General features: G+C 34.0%; 1 pseudogene; it reads right to left on the bottom strand.

The window, feature by feature from the left end:
• Positions 1-1,351: 1,351 nt before the first annotated feature.
• Positions 1,352-19,193, bottom strand: part of LOC149240080 (casein kinase 1-like protein HD16) — a 54,043-nt pseudogene continuing 36,201 nt past the window's right edge.

Genomic DNA, 19,193 nt, shown 5'->3' with positions numbered 1-19,193 from the left:
AATAAAGTCACTGAAGCTTGTGTACTTGATGAAGCAAGACATGTTGCTATGAAAGGTTGGTAGGGAGGCTCCAAAACGAATCTAAGGAAAATTTTGGAGGGTAGTTGTAGCACTACAACAACTTGTAAATTAATTTTCAATATTTTTTTTTTGAGAAGGCTTGTACTGTCTTAAAACTAATAAAGAATATTTTAGATAGTAATATAGAAAATATCATATATTTCTACCATATATTCCAACATATATCAAATACTGGGGATTTGAAAAAGGGAATTTGGAGCAATACTAGGCATTGATAAAGTTAAAGTTCTTGTTAGACAATAATTTTTTACAATACATAATTTTACAAGTCATTGGATAATATGTTGAAATAGGATACATATTGTCTAGAAACCCTGGTGAACCACAACTTACTAAAAATATTTTTTGTCTACAATACTAAGAAAGCACTCAACATATGAATAGAAAAATAATTTCACACATTTTTGGCATTTTTGAATTATTTTTCTTCCTGTCTTTGTTGAGATGATGGTTTCTATGCTCTTAAATTGTTCAGACTGCATTATAAAGAGGTTTTTAGAGGTTATTTTGACCATTTTTTATTACAAAATGCACTAGATTACTAAATTAGGAAAGGCTATATACTGTTGAATCACTTAGAATCATCCTTTTACTATTGGGACTGTTAATATATATCCTTTGTGGTCGCATGTCCCTTTGGTGGGATATCATCCCATAATAATACTCTATTCTACTCTACCATCCATCTTTGACATATGGTTTATTGCTTTCTTGTACAACTAATATTACTTTTGAACCAGTGAATATATCAATAACAACAAAAATTTCTACTACATCAATAAGTGACCACTGACAATAAAGGTAACAATGAAAATTTCCTCATTCTTAGTCTTTTGAGAATTACCTATGTTCCATAGGTCATCAAGCATTGTAAATCGATATCCATTGAGTTGTTGGAGTTCCAAGTTGAACCATTTTCTTGGGTTTTTCATCGCCATCAACATGCACTAACATCCTAGGTTATTTTTGACTAACCTATCTTAACATAAAATTTGAATTTAGACACACATTATCATGAAAAAATGTAAATAAATACCAGAAGAAGAAAGAAAAAAATTAAACATCACCACCTCCAAAACAATTAGGTGGAACTTATAACACTTCAATGTGTATATAACTTGTAAAATCTCTAGGACTTCAAAGAGTTTCAATAAATTATTTCTCCAGGTACATCCACAACTCAAGACACTTCCAAACACTTCCATGACTTCAAATAATTTCTTTGAATCTATCCAATATTCTAAGTGCATCTAAACATTCAAACATCACTCTAATAAGTTTTCCTAGTTCTTCTAATGATATAAGATACTTTGACGTAAAAGACTTGTGGAAAAGCATGAGATACGACCTTCTGAGCTCCACTTGTATTAATTAGCCTTGTTGAAATAATTGCTCCAAAAAATGTTTCTAAAAGGGAGAAAAGCTTTACATAATTTCGCTTTTCGTCAAATTTCATATTTGTGAGTGCTTCAAGAAATTTCCAGAAAGGAATTGAAAGAAGAAACACAAAATTTTGTGAAAAATTGTCATCTTCTCTTTGCAAACAAGAAAGCCCTTGTTGTCATCCTACAAGGGAAAAAACGTTAGATAAGAAAAAATGTTCAATGTGAATCTCCACAAAACAATGCAAAGAACAAAATAATTTATAAATATACCTCGTAACCTTTCCAAGGAAACCTCCCCTAAGAAGGAATACTATTGTGTATGATAAAGACTCTAGATCATCTCATCTACTTCTTATTCTCGCCAAATGTGCATGTACACTTGCATACCTAACAGTACCTCTGAATAGAAACATGGACAATTACCAGATAATATAAAAATTAATATAATGAAATACACAAAATAAAACTAGATAAATGGAAATGAATAAAACTAAATACATTATAAAAAGCTTAAATAATGTCATACGAAAGCTAAGAAATTAACGTGAAGACATCAGGTCATTGATCATAGTCAACATGTTGATCAAGGAAAATTTTATGGGCTAATATTGCATGTTTTTTCCAAAAAAAAGATTCGCCAATTTCCATTTTCCTAAAAATGAATTAACCCAAATTTTATAGTATAAAATTATTTTACCTTAAAAATCACCAATATTATATATTTTCTAATATAAAATAATCTAAACACTTTTACAAAATTATCATCAAATATTTTAAAATTTGGATATTAGGGACTAGTAAGATTTGCTAGAATTGGTAACTTTAAGATAAACTTCCATCCTTAAAATTTTCCCTGATGTTGATCTGATGATGTTTCCTTCAAATTTGAGGATGTTAATAGAAAATCATTAAAGTGGATGACAAGCCATAATACACAAATGGTTGTGTACAAGTTTGTCAATGAATTATAATAAATATAAATTGGAAGAAAGAAGGAAAAAAGGTAGAAACAAGTGTCACAAATCGTATCTGCCATGCTTCAGGTAAATACCAATCCATCCGAAAGGGATTCATTTATCAATCCAATAAAAACTTTCGAGTCAACAGTATTATCATGTTGTTAGTAGTTACACACATATATAAGAGTAGACAATATAAAATTGAAAAACTCACCCAAACTAAGATATACTAGAAAGGGATTCTTCTCATCAGATGTTCCGAGTTGACCAAGTAAAAGAATTTTAGGCTTGACATCTCCATGAACAAAACTAACAGAGACAAAATTTAGTAACCATGTCAGAACATCTCATCCACAACAAAGAAATCGTGAAGACAAACTACCACTTAACAAACAAGCATTCCCTTTTAAATGCTGCTTCTCATGTATTGGTATTGCCTCCAAAAAAATGCATGCAACCATATATGTACATATTTTGTATCACATAGTGTTATCCAATATAAGTTAACTCAAATTCTATTAATAAAAAAAGTTTGGCCAAAATCATAAACCTTAAAAGAAATAGCCAACATAATTTATAACTCATGCTTGACCAGATGAATTCCGTACATCCCAAATGTTGGGCCCCAACATATCCATTAACTTAAAAAACGAGTTTTAAATAATTAGATAATAGAGAACTATTAGAAACGAGAACATGGATGCATACAAATATTCCATCACAATACAATAATGAATATTTTATAGCATCACACTCCATTGACTTCATACCATGTAACTAGTAATCTACATGTGTGTTTAGTAAAATATGAGCAATATCCAGAATTGTTACAAGCCAAAATATAGTAATCACCCTGACACCCTTTGTAATGTACCAAGCGAAATCAACAACTACCATTAAGTATACTGCAACAACATGACAGTAAATTAAGCATGAAACTGAATACATATACTTTCCAAGTTAATGAATCATGTCATGATAATTACAAGGACTAATGATACATACTTCTAAGATTTTCACTCATAAGTAGGGCCAATATTACAACCTTTACAAGTAGAATAACTAATTAAAAAAATTCCATGATGACGGATTTCAATACATAATTGTAAACTTGCCACTCATAAGGTGTACATTAACTATAGCCTTTATTGCTGTGATGGTCAAACTTCAAAGCAACCTAATAAAAAAACATTCATTGAGATCCATAAACACAATCTCTATGAGCCCATTAATCCAAAGAATCAACCCTTATCTAGAGAACATTGGAAAAGAATCATTTGTAAGAAACATATTAGTGGCCAAGGGACATTTTTCAAGCAAACATTAAATAATTACCTCCAGAGCATCTAGGCGTGTGCGCTCCATACTACCACATAGCCTTCAGCCGATATATACTAGAGGAAACCCACATTTACCCAATTCCTCTCAATTCTATACACTAGAGAATTTCCCAACTGAACCTATATGTTGAAATAACATAGGATGAAGTTTGAATCAACCATTAAGGCTAGAAGTAATATGGAAACTCTAGCCATACAAACTTGATTTAAAACATGGTCAAATTTAGCATGCATTCAATGAAAGGAATTTTTAGTAACATCAAAATTCTTATAATAAATTCATTTTAGATGTATATGATTGGGATAAATGCATACATAGCCTCTCTAGAAGAGTTGTAATGATTCCTTCCTCTTCCCCTACTATTAATTTTTCCCCATTATTTACTTCCACATTGCGGTTATAGGGACCAACTTCGTCCCTTATAAACACATCCAAATCTGCATCTGCCTTGACGTTGGGCTCAACTTCAACATGGATAGTAGGAGGAAAAATATCAACGTGTGGTAGCTATATCTTCTTCACAGGTCTAATTCCTCTACCCCTACCACCATTAGTTCTCTGTCTTGCACCAAGGACATCAAAAGTAGTAGGATTTACAACACCATGTTTCGAAAGAGGGGAAGCACTAGTATTATTAGCCCTTATTCTTCTTGCACCTATCATAGTGGCTTTGCTCAAAACTTGTTCCGCTAAAGCTTGTTTATAAGGTTCCAAATTGTGTGCTTGAACCTGAACTTATTTTGATTTCACACGAGGTTGGCAAACTTCGCTATGTAGTTCTAACATCCATTCCCCATGAAATTCACCCTTAAATGAAAAATCCCATCATGACTCAGCCCTAAATACAATATGATCAAAACTCTATCCTACCTTACTTCACAACCTTCCCAGCATTTCCTTGGAAGTTATTATTTAAATCAAAATATACCCGTTTATGGCGTAATCCACCCAACACAAAATTATAAAACTACTCAAACCTTTACCACAATGAAATAAAAGCTCTAGCTTTATGTATTAAATTCACAACATGTAAAGCAAAATATTGTTCGAAAGAAGGGATCAAACAAAAAAAGCAAATCACATCTCCTCAAAACCAAAACAAAATTTAAAATCATAAATAAAGACCTTTGCCTTACAATGTAAAACAAACCAAACCCTATGATTTAATCAAAATTCTATACATATCAAATGGGGGTGAATGACAACAAGAATTTTGAAATTTCATAAACTTCAAGTCCAAAGATAATTATAATGTACTTAAGAACCTGGAGAAATCCATGTTCACAGTAGCCCATCCATCAAACTAGAGAAATAATTGTAAAGAGAGCATGATACAATAGTAAAACAACATATGTCTGGAAATAGTTTAAATGGCTTCAATGGTTTGAACGGATAAAATCTGGAGAGGTTGCAAGAAGGGAGAGATTCAATATTAGTTACAATAGAATGCTCGCAAATATGTAAACTTCACACGATCTAGATGGGAAATGATGGATCCTTCATCAATAAATTGTTTGGGGGTTAAAATTGGGTGTCGTCTCTTGGTTGTTCCTCCATGCTTTGTCTATCCCTCCCTCCGCAAACAAAAATAAAGGGCATACGGACTAGAGGACCGATTTTCAATACTATTCCCTTCTTGATTTTCCTTTTCTCAATTTTAGCCAAAAAGAAAGAAAAATAATTCTGAAGGAGAAAGTGATGTGAATAGTTATGAGTTAACAAATAAATATAAGGTGTACTTGAAAAGTGCACAGGAGCAAAAAAAATAAGAAATTAGAATCAAATTGTTTTTTTGTAAATGTTTGGCTTGATGAGGAATGAAAAATGGAAACTAGAACCTTCAAAAAAGAAGGCAAGGAAAATATGAATGTAAAGTTATATAACCATGTTTTAAAAAGGAAAAAGGATGAGCTCATGTAAACAAGGTGAGAAGAGTTATTATATCTAGGCAAGAATAATCCAAAGATTTTGTGGCAAGAACTTCAACTGAGGAAGAAGAAAACTGAAAATAATATTACAATCAATCAACTGTTTGGAAATGCAAGACAATTCTATGATAAAGAATTGGAGGTTGAGCCTCTCTTCAAGATCAACACAACTATAAATATTTTCACATTTCAAGAGGTGGAGATGGAATTAAGAAGTTGAGAATAGGGAATGAAAAGGACTTCATTAAACTTCAAGAAGAATATCTAAAGTGCAGAATGAACACTCTTTCAGCGCACATCATGGAAAATATTCAGCAACATCATTTGGCAAGGATTCCCAAGAGTTTGGACAACTAGCCTAGGAATACCCCTTTTTAAGGGTGAAGACATTAATATTCCTTCCAATTATAGAACCATTAAGATCAATCCTTTGTTTTCATAGCTTTTCAGTAGCATGGTATAAAATAGAATTAGTAAGTGGGAAGAAGTAAAAGAAAAGAAAGAAAAAGGAAAATCAAGTTTTAGGTTGAAGCATTCTACATTGGATCATGGTAACACATTGAGACACATTATTGAAAAGGTTTGGGGGACAAATAAGAAGTATTTTGCTTCTCTTTTGACTTTAAAAAGGCATTTGAAATGGTCCCTAGAGATAAGTTGTGGATTAGAATGGAAGAAATTAAAGAGGTGAAAGTCAATATTAGAACTTCAGCAGATAGTTTGGGAAGATTTAGAAGTAAAATTGGAGTCAAGCAATGATTTCATTTATCCCTTACTCTTTCTGTTTTATATATTGACAAAATAGAAGAGTGGCTAAATATTCAAGGCGGAGATTGTGTTCTATTGGGGGATTTTGTGATAAAGCTTATTTTATATGTTGACATTGTATTGTTTGATAAATCAACCGGTGGATTGTAGATGCACCTATATTCCATTGAGCCATTTTGTAGATTAGTGGGGATGCATTAGGGGAATTTTGAATTCTCAAATGGGCATCCTAAGGAAATCATAAAATAATAATGGAAATAATAAAATAAGATTAGATTACATCATCAAATTTTAGAGGCAAAAAAAGAAGAAAAACTATTTTTTCAATTGATACTTTCATCTTATCGCCCTATTGGTTTACTTAAATCCTGAGTGGAAACACTAGCTAGATGAAAAATTTGATTCCTAGTACAAGGAGTACCCATGTTACATACTTTTGATGGACCTTGCTACAAGAAAAATGAGAAATACATGAAAAACATGATTACAATAACATTTTTTCATGTATTTCTCATTTTCCATGTAGCAGAGTCCATTAAAATTATGCAACAAGAGTACTCCTTGGGCAAGGAATTAAATTTTGCATCCAATGAGCAATCCTGCTCGAAATTTGAGTAAAACCATGGGGTGATAATTTGAAAATATAGTTGAGAAAGTAGTTTTATTATTTTTTATTTTTTAGTCCAAAAATGGTGATTCATCACCCATGGTTGACATCATCATCTTGAATCCTATTAATTCTTTTAAAGTTTATTCTGGTTGTACAGATCTCATAGGAGGCCCATTTTAGAACTCAAAATTCCCCTAATGGTAACACAATACCAGAAAGACAAAAATAAGGATCTCCCATAATAAAAGGTATTAGAGGCAACATACATTCTTCTTTTAAGGAAACATTCTTGAATAAATAAATGAGTACAAGTACCTCGGGACTGATTTAAACAACAAGCTTAATTGGGAGGACTACATAAAGAAGAGAATTTTATGAGGGTGGGAAGCATTATATGCTCTTCAAAACAGATGCAGAGAGGTAGAGTTACGAGATTAGAAAGTGAGTAAAGTGATTTTGGACTCCTGGTTTGTATAATGATGTTTTATGTGTAATCTCCCTTCGTGTACTCATTAAATTTATTTATTTATTTTAACATCCACACTTACACTTTTGTTTATGTGCAAGTCATTTTAATGAAAGGTTTGATTATATGCATCAACAACCTCTCCCTTGAAGACAAGATAATCCCAAAATGTAACAATGATTGCTACACATGCTCTACAATCCTCCTTGTTTAATCTAAATCCTTTTAATGAAATTCTTCCATCGTACTACAATGGCTAGGTAAAAATTTTCACAACTTTACCATCATAATTTGATAGCTATTTTTTTTCCATACATCTATTCATCTATGCTGGTGTATTCTCCCTTACTAATATCACTCCTGCATTTATGGGTTGAGATACTTTTAATCCTTGCAGAACCCATTTTAGTTTTAATATGAAATCCTTACTCCCCACCCTAAATAAAAAATGTATATGTCACATGATACATCTTATTCCATTTTACTGCTCCCATACTTGTATATAAACACTTTGTATTAACCCATTTCCCAGCACTTTTCTAATTATATGATGGTTCTCATTCTTAGATTTATAACTTATCAGGGTACATAATCTTCAATTCCTTAACAACCTAAGTCTGCCATGACTCTTACATGGTGCGTTGATCATATTCTACAACCATAGAGATTATTACATAAATTTTTTGGTTTTAATGTTTCTGTGTCGTATTTTCATGGTAACCGATGGAGCCAATACCCTTGTGCGACAAACCCCTTCTTCACGTGGAACGCAGGTGGTTTTCTGGCAACATTCTATGACTGTTTTTTTTTCCCACCTTATGTTTGTTGGCATTATGATACAAGTGTTATCCTTGATGGAAACTCACTGAGACGAAAGATCATAGTACAACATGTCAACATCAAAGAATTACAAATCAAACTACAAAGGATGAAGAAAGAGAGGTATATCTAGGTTCACCTTGACCAAGTTGCGTATACATGCAGGTTCACTAAACAAAAGTCACGTATACATACACACACACTTTCACAAAAGGAAAATGTGTATATTTTGGAAAACTAAGTTTTTAGTCCAAGGTATTTGGTCTAAGGTATTTTGATCCAAGGTATTAGTCCAAGGTATTTGGTCTGAAGTATTGACCCTAGGTATTTGGTCCAAGGTATTGGTCGTAAGTGGTTTTGGTCCATGGTATTGAGAAATTCCTAAAAACTAATAAGGAGGAGAAGATCATTAGGCCAAGTGTGCAAGTATCGAGTATCTGATGAAGTGTGAGATCTATTATGCAGGTTATTGGCTTATGGTGTTGTGCTTGATCTGAACCAAGGATGAAACTTAGTGGTTGATGAGGGATAAGATCTAATGATGGATTGGGATCTTAAGGCTTGAAGTGAATTATCATTATATGGTTTGATCATTTATAGTTTAGATCTGAATATTGATGCATGTTCTATTCTGTAAATATTATGATCTGGGTATAACAAAAGTCTGGAATAGCTGTAGAACTATGAATTAATATTTGCATATGTGTACGTTGTTTGGATTTGATAAAAGTGAGTATACATGTTGGTTCGAAAAATGGAAGTAGCGTATACCTTATGACGTATGTTTCAGTTGTTTTTATTTTATGTTGCAGTGATCTGGGTTCTGCTTTAGGTTCTGGTGATTGTATTCTGGTGACAGTATTCTGAATGATCAGATTGATTATGAGTTGCTACAGTGATGATGGGTTGTCAAGTTTCAATGGTTGGTTGATGCAGATGTATTTGATGATTGTATTGCAGTTATGATGTTGTTGATGGATCCAGTCTGAAAATTTATGAAACGTGGTCCTTGGAGGAAGAAAGAAGCTCGTAGCCTTTTGTAGGTCGCCGCCTACATACTAGTAAACTTATTGGCTAGTATAAGAGCTGGGGGGTTGTAGCTCCCTTCTAGTAGAAGGTGGAGAATGAGAGAAAGTTGCAACCTTCTACAGGTAGAAGCATGTGTACTTGTATGACTCTACACCAGTACAAGATTGTAAATAGATTTTCTTATTATTAAAAGAAGCCAGAGATGACAGCAGCAGGTGGTTTTTACCTACATTAGGTTTCCACCTTATATGTTGGTGTTCATGTGTGTTGCTTATGTGTGATGCTTTATTCTTCTTTTACTGCACTATCTAATAAATCTCTGACATACTGGTTAAAGTTCAATGCATGATAAATTGGCTAAATCAAAAGTTCTCTACATATACGCTGGTTGCTTTAAGTACAGTCACGTGTACACGCTGGTTCACTTAGCTGAAGTAGCGTATATAAATTTCTTTTGGAAATAAAATTATTGATCTGATAATACTGATTCACCCCCCTCTTAGTATTATTTCCAACAATTGGTATCAGACCAGGTCCTTCAGAAGAAGCTTGATCACTTGAAGGGAGATCCATCATCATGAGTAATCAAGAAAGTGTGGGATCCATCAAACTGCCAATCTTCGATGGGAGCAACTTTTTTTATTGGAAAATAAGAACCACTGCCTATCTACAATCACTTGGAACGGATGCTTGGGAAATTGCGGAAAGAGGATATACATTTCCAACAGCAATTCCTATAGATACGACAGGTAAAAAGAAATATCAAACCAATGCTAGGGCTGTCAATACTTTATTGGGAAGCCTGTCACAATCAGAGTTTGTGAAAGTCATCCAGCTCAAATCAGGCAAAGAAATATGGGACAAAATCATTTTGAGCTATGAAGGCGACTCTTAGGTAAAACATGCTAAACTTCAAACTCTCAAAATTCAGTATGAAACTCTTAAGATGCAAAGTGATGAAAGTATAGCTAGTTAATTCTTACATATAGATGAGGTAGTTAATTGTATGAATAATCTGGGTGAAGATATAAATGAAGTTACCTTAGTTGAGAAGTTTTGAGATCCTTGTCTGCTAAATTTGAATCAAAATTGTCTACCACAGAAGAAAAATAGGATCTACAGACTATCACTATGACACAGCTTCACAGAATCTTAACTTCCTCTGAGATGAGAAAAGGAGGACCATCAGATATGAGGGAAGCCACATTTAAAGCTTCAGAAAAAGGAAAGGAAGAACACAATGAATCAGGACATATTTCAGAAGAAGAAGATGATGTAAACTTTGTCAAGAAGCTTCAACGAGGTTCTGGAAGATTTAGAGGTAAGCTACCCTTCAAATTCTTTGCCTGTGGTAGAGTCGGTCATTATGCTGCCAAATTTCCTCACAAATATAAATATGAAAAAGGGAATGAATATGAAAAATGGAATAGAAAACAAGTTGTAAATAAGAAGAGTTACTATACTCATGAAGATAGTGATGGTTTATCAAATAGTGATGAAGATGAAAATAGTAATGACTATAGACTTCTAATGGCTTATGACGATGATAATTTTTGGGATGCTTTAGAAGAGGATGACCTTCAAGAGGAAATCTCTAAACTCAAAATATTTTTAGAAGAAAATAATATGATTATAGATACCTTGACATACCAGCTTGCTAAAAAAGAAAAACACAATGAAAAACTAGAATGTGAAATTGTGGGTCTAAGAAAGGATCTTGAGAAAACGAAATCTCTCAATCTTAGATTTGCTAAACGATGAGAAAAAATAAATGAAATTCTTGAAGTGTAGCATTCTCCTTTGATAAAGACATGTCTTGGAGATACTGAAGAAGCATCTCAATCACAGAAGCCGTCAATCTCCACTAAAAGCTATCTTGATGCAACAAAGACGAGTGAACAATATGACAGTCATCAGCAAAGGCATAAAGAAGATCACTAGGTAAATTAGACTCAATTTACTCCAAGGATGAACAAAAGCCACAACCAACCTCAGGTAAATCATACTCAGTTTGCTGCAAAGATGAATATCAATAGAATATACAATCACTAGTTCAATAGATTTGATAATCGCAAGAACTTCTTTAATGGGCAATGTTTTTCATGTCATAATTTTGGACACAAATTTGCTCAATGTGTTGTTTACAAAACCATCATGACTAGAGAAGCATGAAATCAAAGGAATGTAACAGGGTCAAGAAAAGTTCCTATATTAACTTTTCTCTTCTTGAAAATGAAATAGAATGCTCAATCTGTAACAACTTTGGTCATGAAGAATTTGAATGCAGGAGCAAATTTCAGCAAACATCTCAAAAGGAGCAAACTCCATTAAACCCCAAGATATGGAGAAGGAAAGAATCTCAAACAGAAAGATGTGGTATAACCTTGTATGTAGAAGGAAAATAATATCAGTGGTACATCAACAGTGGATGCTCAAAACGCATGATAGGTGACAAAGAAAAACTTCACTCATATACTGCTTTAGAAAAGGAAAAGAATGTCTCATTTGGAAACGACACTCCTGTAGTCATAAAAGGTAAAGGCTTTGTTCTCTTGAAAGAAAAGGTTAAAGCTGTAAATTTTATGTATGTAGATGGTTTAAAGCATAACCTGTTGAGTGTCAGTTAAATGTGTGATCAAGAAAATGAAGTAGTGATTCGATCAAACAGATGTGTTGTTTGTGAGCTTGATATAGGAGATACTGTGATCAAAGGTACAAGAAATCCAAACAACTTATACATACTCAAGAGAGGACAACAACAATGATATCTAAGCAAAAATGATGAAAACTGGCTATGGCATAGAAGATTGGGACATCGAAGCTTTTCTCAAATAAGAAAAGCATGCAGATTTAAGGTTGTTCGTGATCTTCCAAATATCAGCATCCCTGAAAATACAATATGCAAACCATGTCAATTCGGTAAGCAAACCAGAGCTCACTTCATTGAAAAAGAAGGGTCAGCTAGTAAGCCTCTTAAACTTGTCCATACTAATTTATGTGGACCATCAAGGAAAAAGTCACCTCGTGGAGAATAATACTTTATTTCGTTCATTGATGATTTTTCCAGAATGTGTTGGATAGGTCTTCTAAAGCATAAATATGAAGCATTTGAAAAGTTCCAAGCCTTCAAAGCTTTGGTTGAAAAATGAATCAGATCAAAAAATCAAATGTCTCAAACCTGATTGAGGAGGGGAATTTACCTCCGATGAATTCTTTGACTTTTGTGAACAACATGGAATTAAAAGGCAATTCTCCATGGCAAGGACTCCTCAGCACAATGGAGTGGTAGAAAGAAAAAACAGAACTATTCAATAAATGGCTCGAGCTATGCTAGATGAATCTGGAACTCTTGCAACCTTCTGGGGTGAAGCTACATTCACCGCCGTAACTATTCTCAACCAAGAAAATGTTTGGGTAAACAACACTCAAACTCCTCATGAAATTTGGTATGGTAAGACTCCTACTGTAAAAACTTTAAAGTTTTTGGAAGAAAATGTTATATCAAAAGGACTGATGAAAAACATGGTAAGTTTGAGCTCAGAGCAGATGAAGGTATTCTTCTTGGTTACTCTTCCCAGAGTAAAGGATATAAATGTTATAATAAAAGACTTGGGAAAATTGTTGAAAGTATTGATGTCGTAGTTGATGAAGCATGCAAAAGTCCAAAATAGACAAAAACAAAAGATTATGACAATGAAGAAGATGGGGAGTATTTTCCCACATCAAATCACAATGATATTGAAGAAGAAACCAATGAAGCACCAGAAGAAGAGATAATGGTAGAAGAAAAGACTCCATGCAGGTATTTTAAAAGAAATAATCCAGAAAGTCAAATTTTAGGGGAAAAAGAGGCAGGTGTACAGACAAGAAGAACTATTACAGAAACCTCAAGATACCTAGCATTAATATCCTCCACTGAACCTCAAAATGTAAATGAAGCATGCAAAGATAAATGTTGGGTCAAGGCCATGAATGAAGAACTTGAGCAGATTGAAAAGAATAATACTTGGGAATTAGTTCCTAGACCTCATGATAAAAATATTATAGGAACTAAATGGATATTCAAAAACAATTGAATGAAAATGGAGAAGTCATTGGAAGCAAGGCTAGACTTGTTTGTAAAGGGTATGCTCAACAAGAAGGTATATATTTTGAAGAAACTTTTTCACCTGTTGCTAGACTTGAAGCCATAAGGATGTTTCTTGCTCTTTCTAGCTTTTAGAAATTCAAAGTATACCAAATGGATGTAAAATTTGATTTCCTTAATGGAGATTTAAAAGAAGAAGTTTACATTGAACAACCGGAAGGATTCATTCTTGGAAATGATGCAAAACTTGTAGGCAGGCTCAAAAAGGCTCTCTATGGTTTGAAACAGGCTCCAACGGCCTGGTATTATTTCCTTGACAAATATCTACACCAACAAGGTTTTTCAAAAGGTTCAGTAGATACCAATCTATATACAAAGATTGACACTGATAAATTGCTAATTATTGTTGTTTATGTTGATGATATAATTTTTGGTAGCAATGAAGAATCCATGAGTCAGAATTTTGCTTTAGTAATGCAGCAAGAATTTGAAATGTCCTTGCTTGGTGAACTTACCTATTTTCTTGGTCTACAAGTTCAACAAAATAAAGATGGTATTTTTCTTTCACAAAACAAATATCTCAAACAAATCTTGAAAAGGTATAGCATGGAAGATTCTAAACCTGTATGTACCCCAATGGTAACAGGATGTAGTCTTAGCTCAAATGATGAATCAACAACAGTACATCAACCCACTTTTAGATCCATGATTGGCAGTCTGCTTTATATAACAGGTAGCTAACCTAACATCATGCATGCAGTAGGAATAGTTGGAAGATTCCAAGCAAATCCAAAGGAATCACACCTTCAGGTAGTCAAAAGAATTTTTAAATATCTTCAAGGAACACAAAACTTTGGTTTATGGTATCCTAGAGATACAAATCTTACTCTTCATTCATATACAGATGAAGATTGGGAAGGAAGTGTTGATGACAGAAAAAGCACTAGTGGTGGTGCATTCTATATGGGTTCTAGGTTAGTATCTTGGTTCAGCAAGAAACAAAGTTCAATTGCGTTATCTACAGCTGAAGCAAAATATGTGGCTATTGCATCTTACTGCACACAACTACTTTGGATGATGCAAACCTGGCAAGACATTAAGATCACATGTACTCCACCCATCTCCATTCTATGTGATAATAAAAGTGCCATCAGTATTTCAAAAAATCCAATAATGCACTCCAAGACCAAGCACATACCTATAAAATACCATTTTCTATGTGAAAAAGTGCTTGAACGAAAGGTCAAATTGGAGTATGTTTCCTCCAAAGAATAGGTTGCTGATATATTCACTAAACCACTTCCCAGAGAGACATTTGAATATCTCAGACAAAAGCTGGGAGTAGTTGCTGTGTCATCCTATTGTTAAATCCAATTTATTAGAGAAAGGTTATTATACGTAGGTTTCATGAAGTATAGATGCGTATAGACATGGATTTCTATGCGTCAAGTAGCGTATATGTGTTTCAAACAAGAAAAACAGTGGGGCAGGCTTTGATATGGGTGCTCTAATGGATATTGATGATTAATGTCTATATGCTCTGTTCATTAATTTTATCTGACTGAAAAAGATGCCTTGATCATTCACCTGTTAACAATGCATAGGTAGCACAAGTTCAAGGGGAGAATTAGCCTTCACATACATTCAGCATTGTTGGAATTATGATTGTCGAGTCTAGCTATTGATTCATATATTTATACCATTTGTTGCTCAAATAAGGTAAAAGTCTAGGGTGTGATATTTCTTGAATAAGTCCTCTTGGACAAATGATGTAATTTGTATCCCCACTTTACATGGGATGGATGCTGTAATATTTCTTGCTTCTGTCATATATAAACAATTGGTATATCCCCACTTGGTTGGGAGATGGATATGTGTATGAGTTATTGGTGATAGGAAGGTCATCCTCACATAGTTGACTTATAGAGTCATGTTATTCTTTTAGAAAACATTTTTTGCAGACTCTCCTTGTGCTCAGGAAGAGCATCGACAGTTTCAATGCATCTCAGCATAAGGGGAGCTCAATCAGAGAATTCAGCATGTACTCAGGGGGAGTATAACCAACATAATGTATTTCAAATGGAGAAATTATCTTGGTCCACCCTTTGCCCTTGATGTCAAAGGGGGAGTGTGACTCGGTGTTGTTACTGCCATCAAGTCCAAAGGGGGAGATTGTTGGCATTATGATATAGGTGTTTTCCTTGATGGCAACTCACTCAGATGGAAGATCACAATATAGCGTGTCAACAACAAAGAATTACAAATCAGACTACAAAGGATGAAGAATGAGAGGTATACACAGGTTCACCTTGACCAAGTTGCATATACATGCAGGTTCACTAAACACAAGTAGTGTATACATACACACACAATTTCACCGAAGGAAAAGTGCATATATCTTGGAAAACTAAGCTTTTAGTCCGAGGTATTTGGTCCAAGGTATTTTGATCCAAGGTATTTGGTTCGAGGTATTGACCCTAGGTATTTGGTCCAAGGTATTGGTCCTAAGTGGTTTTGGTCCATGGTATTGAGAAAGGCCTAAAAACTATATAAGGAGGAGAAGATCATTAGGCCAAGTGTGCAAGTATCGAATATTTGATGAAGTGTGAGATCTAGTATGCAGGTTATTGCCTTATAGTGTTGTGCTTGATCTGGACCAAGGATGAACCTTAGCGGTTGATGAGGGATAAGATCTAATGATGGATCAGGATCTTAAGGCTTGAAATGAATTATCATTATATGGTTTGATCATGTATAGTTTAGATCTAAATACTAAAACATGTGCTATTCTGTAAATATTATGATCTGGGTATAACATAAGTCTGGAATAGTTGCAGAATTATGAATTAATATTTGCAGGTGTGTATGCTGGTTGGCTTTGATAAAAGCGCATATGCATGCTGGTTTGACACATCGAAGTAGCGTATACCTTATGAAGTATGTTTTAGTTGTTTCTTTCTGTTGTTGTAGACTTCTGGGTTCTGCTTTGGGTTCTGGTGACAATATTCTAAATGATTAGATTGATTGTCAGTTGCTACAGTGATGATGGGTTGTCAAGTTCTAGTGATTGGTTGATGCAGATGTATTTGATGATTGTACTGCAGTTATGATGTTGTTGATGGATCCAGTCTGAAAATTTATGAAACGTGGTCCTTGGAGGAAGAAGGAAGGTCCTAGCCTTCTGTAGGTCGCCACCTACGTACTAGTAAACTTATTGGCTAGTACAAGAGCTAGGGAGTTGTAGCTCCCTCCCAGTAGAAGCTGGAGAATGAGAGAAGATTGTAACCTTCCGCAAGTAGAAGCCTACATAGTGGTATGATTCTGCATGAGTACAAGATTGTAAATAGATTTTCTTATTGTTAAAAGAAGACAAAGATGACAACAGTAGTTGGTTTTAACCCACATTGGGTTTCCACCTTATATCTTGGTGTTCATCTTTGTTTCTTATGTGTGGTGATTTATTCTTCTTTTACTGCACTGTCTAATAAATCTCTGATATATTGGTTAAAGTTCAATGCATGATAAATTGACTAAATCAAAAGTTCTCTGCATATACCCTGGTTGCTTTAAGTACAGTCATGTGTACACATTGGTTCACTTAGCTGAAGTAGTGTATATAAATCTATTTGGGAAATAAAATTATTGATTTGATACTACTGATTCACCCCCCTCTTAGTATTATTTCCAACAAGGTTGACCACTAGTAGGGATCAATCTACCTCAATTATAACCCACTTTTTTGGTTGATAGAGGAAACATTTCCACATTGCTACGACTCTCTGTGATGATTGCACTTAATGAGAAGGTTTATCGGATTTTCGTAGAATTCAGCCTTCTGGCAGTTTACCGGGAACTCATGGCATCAAGGCTCACTTCCAATTGCAATTATGTAACATAAGGATTATTTGTGTGAACTAATCTATATATATTATTTTTCCCAAAGGGTTTATGAAATTATTTCCATTGTTTTTTTTTTCAATGCACCTCTTATGGATTACTCTCATGTACCATACTTTATTTTTTTCTTGGTGATGTTAATATAGCTTTAACCTTCTTTTCTTAATGCCATATTCCCACATAACAAAATTTCTTCATGTTTATCATTTTTATCTAACCTCATGGTACCTAATCCCTTTAGCAATCGAGAGTATTGTACATCGAACATCGTGATTTAGCTATCTTGTTTTGCAATATTTTCGAAGTGAGTCTAAGGTTGAGCCTCCTCTAGTTGACTCACGGTTTGTTATAAATTGCCACTTTCGTTCACCATACACGTGTGGTGATACTCATTGTTTTGAATTTCACCTTGTAAAGTTGAATAGTTACCCTATACTTATGTTAGCTACATAGTTTATTTGGTTTTGTTTGTCTTTCCACGCATTATTTCTTTAACCCTGATGTCTCATCTATTCGTGGTTGCTTTTACTAAAACCGATGTTGAATCATCTTGGCTAGATTTTAATCCGATGGAGTATCCAAGTTATAATTAGTGCATTCTGCCTACCGACAAAAGTTATCCCCTCCCGCAAGATAATTTTTTATCCGGGGTTTCTAACTGATTTCATACTCGCCAAAATTTAAGAAACATTACGGCTTACTCAACTATTTTTTTTCTTAGTAAAATATGAAGGGTGGGTTGTTGTACATATTATGAATCAATATTTGGTGTCTCCATTCTCTTAGAGTGTCATTGTACTCCATAACTTAACTTCAAGTTTCACTGGACACTACGCCTAACTCCAGTGGCTCGTGCGTCTCCCCTAGCTATCTCCTTAATGGTAATTTCCCCTACTTTTTCCTTTCTATAGGAAATCACTACATATTACCTGTGAATGGCTCATTGGGGCTTCCTACAAGGTTTCTACATAGGTATGTTAACGATTTTCATTTATATATATATACACTAGAACAAACGTTCTCAACTTTTTATTTTTTTTCTACTTCTTAGAGTTTTCTTAGATAAGGAAATACTACTAGCTTCCTAACATCATTTTTGCCTACTTTCTTACATCCTAATATGATTCCTTCTCATGATTTGCGTAGTAGCCCATATGAAGGAAATAGAGGCGGCTATGATCCACTTATACTTTGCACTAGGTCAGTTTATGACTACGCTTATTTTTTGGGCTGCGTATTATGGGGAAAAGTCAGGGAAGATGTCATAGTAGGCTTGTTGATATTTTGAAGTTATCAGCTATACTAAATATACTTTGTATCTCAACCAAAGGCTTTCTATCCAGCTCTATGTAGTTTCGAGAGAACCTTTTGGTTGTATGTGTCTTAGTTTACAATGGATGGTCGACCAGTCTCAATCCACTATCGTGGATACCTTGAATGAAATTTAGACTAGACCCTTAGGCTTGGATATTTTGGCTCTAAAAAATTCCTATCCACTTACAAATATTCTTAACTGCATTAGGTTCAATTATTATAATGTGTCTCATTAGCCCTTCTACATTTTTATAAATTGTTTGTTGTCAATTTACTTACCTTCTTCCATCTCATTGGGGTAATGTCATGCTACTTTGAATGGTTGTATAATTTCTACTAATTGTATGTCTTACTATGCTCCATAACACATCTCATCTTTGGAGGTTAATGCAGAAAATCAGTTTGTAATTGATCATGGGTATTCGATGTGCCATTGTTTCCTTGGTTGATGCTTACACGCAAAACTTGCTACAGAGGTGGGTTCGCTTAATTGAACATAAAATCTTATA

Source organism: Pinus tabuliformis, chromosome 8, assembly GCF_031772625.1.
Source record: "Pinus tabuliformis cultivar Carrire ecotype Pingquan chromosome 8, CPIR1, whole genome shotgun sequence".
Taxonomy (NCBI): Eukaryota; Viridiplantae; Streptophyta; class Pinopsida; order Pinales; family Pinaceae; genus Pinus; species Pinus tabuliformis.
The sequence above is the reverse complement of the archived record's forward strand: the minus strand, read 5'-3'. Positions and strand labels throughout refer to the sequence as shown.